A 9,679-nucleotide genomic window follows, 5' to 3' on the forward strand; every position below is an offset into this window, starting at 1 on the left:
GGAAAAGATATTCAGAAGCATATATCTATATCACAAGAGAAATTGTTAACAAAAATAAATGAATTTAGACTACATCATTTTAACTTTGTATATTGGAACATTACATACTAATGTATATATTAAGAAAAAATAAGTATCATATCATCAAAATTATTTACCTCAAGTACTCGAGGTTATGGAATATACCCTCTTAGGATAGAACGACTTACTTCATCAGAATAGTGGTACCTCATATTCCGTTAAACTTCGAACTCACTCAACGACAATAAATCACACAAAAAAAATTAAAATGCAAGAAGAAGAAGGGTAGAAGATTAGAAAAAATTGTGGTTGAAAAAATGAGAAGAAGTCCCTCTATTTATAGTCAACAAAGGATAGTATGAACAAATGTTTTTTGTGTTTTATCTGAAAAATCATGACCTTTTAGAGAAGTCACAATACTTTGGAAAATTCACAACTTATTGAAAAAGTCACAACTCTTTGGAAAAGTCACAACTTATTGAAAAAGTCACAACTCTTAGAAAAGTCACAACTCATCAAAAATCACAACCCTCTGTAAAAAGTCACAACTTATCGGAAAAGTCACAACTCATCAAAAAAGTCACAACCTAATTTAGGGATATTATAGTAATTTAACATTCAAGTTAGGAGTTCATGCTTTTAAGGTAATATAGAAGATAGATAGATATAGATATAGATATAGATAGATGATCGGACAATTTAAGAGAATGATTATCTATTTCTTTATTAATGAATCATGTTTTGCTCTTTATATTACATTATTATGTTGCATGAAGCCATTATCTGACTGTCTTGGTGACAGCCCCAGTGGTCATCGATTGTTTAACTAATCTCTCTAGCTAGTATGTTACAGGGTTGACATAACTTTTCAATGATGCCAAAAGGGAGAAGATAAGAGTTGTGCAGTGTTTACAACCCATTGACTAACCTATTTCATGCTTCAGTGTCTACAAGTAAAGTTGTTTGAATGCACAAAGATAAGAGATTTTTCATCATCAAAAAGGGGAAATTTATTGGGATTTATGTAGTTTTGATGATTGATAAAGAAAGATGAAACGTGTTAGTCAACATGGTGCAAAGGTGCATTGTCACAGACAGTTGAATTGGGGAAAACTTTCAAAATAAGTGCAAAAATCAAGAAATGGATAATGTTAATTCCGTGATAAAGCAAAAGAAAACAAACAAGTGGTGAATTGAAGAGAAAGAATCAATGAGTTTGATTTGAAGAGGGAGTCTAAAGAGGCAAGGAGTTTGAACTGAAGAAGGAATTTCACTTGAAGTAGAACTTTTCAAATGAGTGTTGAACTGAAGAGTTGGAGTTCGACTATAACACAAAAGAATAAATGAATTTGTTTTAAGGAAAGAGTCTAAAGAAGCAAGGAGCTTGAATTGAAGAAGGAGTCTCACTTGAAGTAGAACTCTAATTCAAAAGAGTTCAAGTGAATGGGGAGTTCCAAGTGAATAATAACTCTATGAAGAATTGTGCTTAATTAGAGGTGAAGTTGTCTATAATATTTGTGCACTTATAGAGCCAAAAGGGCAATTAAAAAATTGACTTCACAAGTGCTACCAGTAGGCTGAATGAACACATTGAAGAACCAAGTCCTATTACAACGTTTATATATTAGGAGGTTTTTATCGAGTAGTAGTATTGATGTATCTATCGAGTAGTAGTATTGATGTATCTTTAGTTCAATGTTTTATAAACTAAATTAGGAGTGTTGTCTTCAAGTTGGGATAACTCGAAGACTTGGGAACACATACCTTGGGAGGTTTGTGTTGATGTTTGGGAATTATCGTTTGTAATTCCTTAGGTTGCATAGTCAAATACATTATCTAGATGATAAAACGAGTTTGTAGACACTCATATTGCCATACTTTTATCCCCGGCCAAACAAGTTAACCCCGAGCTCCAAAGGGAAAAACAATGATTTTCATTACAATTTAGATTACCCATACAATAGAACTCAAATCTTAAATTTCATCAAACTGAGTTCAAATTGACCCCAAAATCCTCAAAAAAAGATTTCTTAATTTCGGCTATAACTTTTAATTCTCATGTTCTTACGCATTTCTGAACGATGGAATAATCAACAAATAAAAAACTTGATACCAAGATCGGTTTACCCATAATATAAGTACCTCAAATGTGAAATTTCATTTAAAAAAATGAGTCTTTATCACCTCCAAATTAAAGTAATACAATTTCTAGATGTAGAGCGAAATTCCTCAATTTTCTATGATAAAAATCACTCAATTTTTAGCTCTAGAACTTCATATATGCTCAAATACCAAGCAAACATGGTTTGAAATTTAATACAATGTTTAGGCATAAAAACAAAATTTTAAAAAAATGTGTCATTTTCTATCATTAAAAGTAGAAAATTCTGGTATCCAAAAGGTCTGCACAAACACCTTATTGCAACCAACAATTTAATTTTCACTAAAAACACCATAATATCCTTATACAACCGTCGAAATGCACCAATTTATTTTTACTATGAGTCCTAAATAATGATATGGATGTCCTCATTTAATTGAAATTCAATTGCATGTTCGAATTCCCAAGGAGATGAAGTCTCAAAATAAATTTTTGATCTCTATAATTGAAAATAGATCTTTCAGTCGTCACATTTTAATGCTTAAACAAAAGACAGCACCAAAAATGTTCACAATTCATCCAAAACTCATTGAAATTAAATCAAAATTTACGGACAAGTCCAAACTCATCATATAAATATGTTGACACTTTCAGATCATGAATCTGAGCTTGTCAAGTCAATTGTTTGATAGAGGTCAACTCTTAACTTTAAATTTAACTAGAATGCAACTCGTTCGTCCGAAACTCATCCAGAACCTCCAAGACACAAACTAAATATTATTAAATGATCTTTCTTGCCAAACCAAGTAACAGAACAAAAATTGATTTAGGTTACAAACAAGAACTACAAGTCTGTTAATTTCTCCAATGCCTCAGAAGCACAACCGACCGTCCTACAAAAAACATCAATACTTGGCAATCAGCACACCAGAGAGAGAAGGGGAGAATGTCAGAGTAAAGGAGGAATATTGAAAGAACACAAAAGCAACTAGCACAATGAACTTGGAGAAACTTACCCTTCAAAAAGTAGTTTTTTCTTCTCTTGCAACTCTAAGATCCTCTCCTCGATTGTATTCTCAATCACAAATCTGACAATCCTAGAAATGATAAAAATAAGAATAAGCTACCTTGATTGGTATAGTTGGTTGAAGAAATACAAGCACACACCTGATTGGTTTATACTGCCCTATTCATGGATTCTATCTTGGGCTTACCTCTCCACAGCAGCATTCCACCAAGGATCCATCAAAAAAACCTATCAAATTGCAAGAGGAGAGTGAAACATCAACAAAAGTAGTCTGGGTCATTCAACGAAATATTATAAGTTCAAAATGTATCTATTATTTAGGTGCACTGAGATGAAATTAAAACATCCCAAACAGAAAAATAGTTTTAACCTGAAGAGATGAAGGAATCCAACATAGATTCAAATCCCTTGGTATCTGACAAGAAATGAAGAATATTAATTGATAAAGAGAGGAAAGGAAATCCTTATGTGTGAGATGATGTTTGCATATGTCTAATAGTTGTTAAGAAAATATGTATATACTCAATTCCGTAATGTAGATAGCTAGGACCCATGGGGGACTCGCAAAATCTATATATCGTACAAGACAATACTATACCAGGAAATGCCCTTTATGATCAACATACTATATCAATAATCCTTTACAAGTCAATATCCTGGTTGACCCTTTACCAAGATTTATCCTTTTGTTTCCTCAATATCAATATATAGTACATGAAATATAAATGCCAATTAAAAACAACAATCCATATATTGGATTCAAATCCTCAGTACAGATAAGCAAAAGCAGCCCAGAATAATAACAAGGCAAGAAGGACAATGAAAAAATAATCAAATAATCATTTCATATGCTATCTTTAAAATATCAACCGCTTTCCTATATATTAGTGACAACACAAGCATTTTTACCAATGCTACAACTAGAAATCAAGTTCACGTAGTCATATAACACAACAAATCACGAATAAAGTATCCATTACCAATAACATGATATCAGTACTCGCATAAATGCTCGTTATCTCATTTATACGGGATACCCATCACCCATTGCCCATTTACATAGTCAATCAATACACTAACACTTTGAAAAGAGTCAAAGAAAGCTTCAATTTGCCTTAAACGCCTAAAAAGTCAATTTATGGCCTTGCCCTTCCATAGAGCTTATGAACAGTCTCAATCTGGTCAAATACAAAATCTAGATGATAAAACGAATTTGTAGACACTCATATTGCTATACTTTTATCCCGAGCCAAACAACTTAACCCCAAGCGCTAAAGGGAAAACAATGATTTTCATTACAATTTAGATTACCCATACAGTAGGAACTCAAATCTTAAATTTCATCAAAACTGAGTTCAAATTCCCAAAATCATCAAAATACGATTTCTTAATTTCGGCTATAACTATTAATTTTCATGTACACATTTCTGAACGATGAAATAATCAACAAATAAGAAATGTGATACCAAGATCGGTTTACCCATAATATAACTACCTCAAATATGAAATTTCATTTTAAAAAATTGAGTCTTTATCACCTCCAAATCAAAGTAATACGATTTCTAGATGTAGAGCGAAATTCCTCAATTTTCTGCAATAAAAATCACTCAGCTTTTAGCTCTAGAACTTCAAATATGCTCAAGATACCAAGCAAACATGGTTTGAAATTTAATACAATGTTCAGGCATAAAAAAATTTAAAAAATTGTGTCATTTTCTGTCATTAAAAGTAGAAAATCTGGTATCCAAAAGGTCTGCATCAACACCTTTTGTAACCAACAATTTAATTTTTACTAAAAAGACCGTAATACCCTTATATGACCTTCAAAATGCACCGTTTTATTTTTACTATGAGTCCTAAATAATGATATGGATCTCCTCATTTAATTAAAACTCAATTTCATGTTTGGATTCCCAAGCAGATGAAGTCTCAAAATAAATTTTCGATCTCTATAATTAAAAATGGATCTTTCAGTTGTCACATTTCAATACTAAAGCAAAGGACAACGCACCAAAAATGTTCACAATTCATCTAAAACTCATTGAAATTAAATCAAAATTTGTGGACAAGTCCAAACTCATCATATAAACATGTTGGCACTTTGAGATCATGAATCTGAGCTAGTTAAGTCAATTATTTGACAAAGGTCAACTCTTAACTTTAAATTTAACTAGAATGCAACTCGTTCGTCCGAAACTCATCCAGAACCTCCAAGACACAAACTAAATATGATCAAATGATCTTTCTTGCTAAACCAAGTAACATAACAAAAAATGATTTAGGTTACAAACAAGAACCTCAAGTCTACATCTGTTAATTTCTCTATGTAGGAAATATAGAAGGAGAATACTATCTTTAGAGAATGCTGAAGTTTTATATAGGCTACTTAAGGCCATTTGAGATGATTAGAATCATCAATTACATCTCTATTTATAGTAGTAAAATGTAAACCAAAAGTGTTGCACAAATAACTAAATACATGTATCACAATTAACTAGATACATTTATTACAAACTCCTAAAGGACTTCTCAAAAAACTAAGAGATAATTTTGGAATACTAAACAATTATGTGGATGCATTAATTCCAGCACTCCCCCTTAATTCATTTGCTTGACAACTCCAATGCGTTCTCGAAGATAGCAAAATTTTTCTATAGGAAGTACTTTGGTGAAGATGTCAGCAAGCTATTCTCCTGTTTGGCAATAATGCAATTGAATTTCGCCTTTCTCTTGTGCTTCTCGGATAAAATGATACTTGATGGAAATATTCTTTGATCTTTCATGGTTGACTGGATTCTTGGCAATTGCAATTGCTGATTTGTTATCACAATACAGAACAATCCCTCTTTTTTGTTTTTCACCAATGTCTTCAAATATTCTCCTAAGCCAAATAGCTTAAGAAGTAGCCTTAGCTGCTGAGACATATTATGCTTAGGCAGTGGATTGAGCAACAACATTTTGCTTTTTTGATAACCAAGAACAAATACTTGATCCAAATAAGAAAGCATAACCAAAGTACTCTTCATGTCATCTATACTTCCATCCCAATCACTATCAGAATAACCAATTAAGTTCAAATCTCCACCAAATTTGTACATTATCCCATAATCCATTGTTCCTTGCAAGTAGCGTAGAACATGCTTTGCAGCTCCAAAATGCACTTGGATTGGTTCTTGCATGATTTTGGATAATAAACTAGCAGCAAACATAATGTCAGGCCTTGTTAAAGTAAGATATAGAAAACTTCCAATCAAGCTCCTACAAAGTGAGCTATTATCTTTCTTTTCTCCATCATCTATTCTGAACTTCTCATTTGCATCTAATGGTATGGCCACAAACCTGCAATCCATCATTTTGAATTTTTGAAGAATACTTTTCGTATACTTCTTTTGAGAAATAAAAATTCCTTTTTTCACTTGAGAAACTTCAATGCCCAAAAAATAACCCAAGATCACTCATTTAATAGGCTTGCATCATATCTTGCTTGAATTTTTGCATCATCTTCACATCATTTTCTGTAAAGAGCAGATCATCCACATAGAGACAAACAATGATAATGCTACCATGTTCTTTCTTCACATACAAAGTGGCTTCGATTTTACTTCTCTGAAAATTATTTTTCAAAAAGTATGTATCAATTTCATTGTGCCAGGCTCTTGGAGCTTGCTTCAGCCCATAAAGCGCTTTTTTTAGCGTGTATACCTTCTCTTCTCCCCCTTGAACAAAAAATCCTTGAGGTTGCTCAACATAAATCTCTTCATCAAGTTTTCCATTAAGAAATGCAGATTTAACATCAAGTTGAAATATCTTCCATTTCTTTTGTGCAGCAACAACAATTACGGTGCTAATTGTCTCAAGACGAGCAACTGGAGAGAAAGTTTCATAAAAATCAATACCTGGTTTTTGCGTGAAGCCTCTAGCAACCAACCTTGCTTTGTGCTTTTGAATATCTCCTTCCTAATTGAGTTTGATTTTGTAAATCCATTTTGAAAATTCTCATTTGTTCTGGACTGGAAAGCTGTCTCTTTGGGTTGATCTTCACAAAAAAAACCTTCGCTTCTCGTGTGCACGAAATGATCTGACTATCTCTTTGATAGAAAGCTTAGAAAGATCTTTCATCTACTCTGTTATAGGAACAATGTACTCGTACTTTTCTGTGACAATAATTAGAATCTTTTCCACAACTTGTCGATCAGAAATTGTATCACTATGATTTCTCATTTCATTAATAATATTCATGACTCTTGTGAATTCTTTCAGATTCTATCATCTTCAAGTTTTGAAACTCTCTTCTAATAGTTTAATATTTATAGTGCGTACCTTTTCGTCACCATACACTTCGATTTCCAAAGACTCTCAAGCTTGCTTGGTAGTCTCATAAGTAGCAATTTTTGAAAAATATGCTCTTGAGACTCCCATTTGGATTTTGCTCAAGGCTTTTGCATCTTGACAGTACTTAGCCTCAAGATTTTTCATCTCTACTACTGAAAGTTCATCATCGTTTTCTGGCTCTTCATAGCCATTTACAACAATAGTCCACAAACCTTCAACTTTTAGATGTGTTCTCATTCTTATCTTCCAGTATTCAAAATCAGTTCCATCAATATATGGAATAAGAACAACTGAAAAATCAACACCTTCATTAGTTTTGGATGCCATACTTTTTCTTCACCTAACCCAGATTAAGAATGAAAACTTACTCTGATACCAATTTGTAGGAAATATAGAAGGAGAATACTATCTTTAGAGAATGCTCAAGTTTTATATAGGCTACTTAAGACCACTTGAGATGATTAGAATCATCAATATTTACATCTAGATTTTATAGTAGTACAATGTAAAACCAAAAGTCTTGCACAAATCACTACATACATGTATCACAATTAAATAGATACATGTATTACAAACTCCTAAAGGACTTCTTGAAAAACTAAGAGACAATTTTGGAATACTAAACATTTATGTGGATGCATTAATTCCAACACTCCAATGCCTCAGAAGCACCACCGACTGTCCTACAAAAAACATAAATATTTGGCAATCAGCACACCAGAGAGAGAATGGGGGAATGTCAGAGTAAAGAAGAAAAATTGAAAGAACACACATGCAACTAGCACAATGAACTGGGATAAACTTACCCTTCAAAAAGTAGTTTTTTCTTCTCTTGCAACTCTAAGATCCTCTCCTCGATTGCATTCTCAATCACAAATCTCACAATCCTAAAAATGATAAAAATAAGAATAGGATACCTTGATTGGTATAGTTGGTTGAATAAATACAAGCACACACCTGATTGGTTTATACTGCCCTATTCCATGGATTCTATCTTGGGCTTGCCTCTCCACAACAGCATTCCACCAAGGATCCATAAAAAAAACCTATCAAAGTGCAAGAGGAAAGTGAAACGCCAAGGGAAGTAGTCTGGGTCATTCAACAAAATATTATTAGTTCAAAATGTATCTATTCTTTAGGTGCACAGAGATGAAGTTAAAATATCCCAAAAAAAAATAGTTTTAACTTGAAGAGATGAAGGAATCCAACATAGATTCAAATCCCTTGGTATTTGACAAGAAATGAAGAATATTTATTGACAAAGAGACGAAAGGAAAACCTTACGTGTGATGCCACCGTAAGATTCAGGGAAAGACCTCCAGCTTTCAACCTCAAAAGAAATATAATGCAATCTGGATCGTTGGTAAATCTTGTAATTGCAGAATCTCTTGCAGTGATATTCATGGATCCATCTAATTGAACACAACTAATTGAAACTTATACAGTACGTAGAAATTACCTTGAACTAACTCCAAAGCTTGAGACCAAGATTTTGGTTCACTTGACCTGAGGAGTTGATCCTTTGTTTCATTGGATTGAATATAGGCATCATTTAGATTTTGAACACTTTGGTATATATTTGGGATAGAGACAACTCTATTGGTTTGAATGTGGTTCATAAAAATTGCAATTGGAAGTTCAACTAAGGTCATAAGAAAACAAAACAAGTCCTTTCCACCTTCAGCAAAGACAACTCTATTGGTTTTAATGTCAATTGTAAGCTTCAAACTGCATTTTTCTCCTGAGAACAAAAACATTTTACTAAGACCAAATTTCTTATTTTAGTACAACTTTTAAATACTCATTTTGTCCCTATTTATATGTGAAAACAGTCCAAAAGTAAACTTTAAAATTCTGATCGTAAACTCAGGCTTGAATTTGTAAATATTTTGATAATATAAACGATAGTATAAGTAAAAATAACTGATAATTTATGATATTTGTAAGGCATATAAAAATTCATGATCAAGAAAAAACTCATCCTCAAAATCCTAAAAGTGTCACATAAATTGGAATAATAGAAGATTAAATGAGTATTTAAATAGTTCTAACTAATAGTTCTAACTAATCCTCTATTATTCCAATTTATGTGACACTTTTCAAATTTTGAGAATGAGTTTTTTCTTAATCATGAATTTTTATATGCCTTACAAATATCTTAAATTATCAGTTATTGTTACTTATACTATCGTTTATAT

The 9,679-nt window shown here is 32.3% G+C and overlaps 1 pseudogene; it reads right to left on the reverse strand.

The window, feature by feature from the left end:
• LOC102592372 (DNA repair protein RAD16-like) overlaps nt 1-9,679 on the reverse strand; it is a 33,558-nt pseudogene that overhangs the window by 19,329 nt on the left and 4,550 nt on the right.

Source organism: Solanum tuberosum, unplaced genomic scaffold (assembly GCF_000226075.1).
Source record: "Solanum tuberosum cultivar DM 1-3 516 R44 unplaced genomic scaffold, SolTub_3.0 scf00236, whole genome shotgun sequence".
Taxonomy (NCBI): Eukaryota; Viridiplantae; Streptophyta; class Magnoliopsida; order Solanales; family Solanaceae; genus Solanum; species Solanum tuberosum.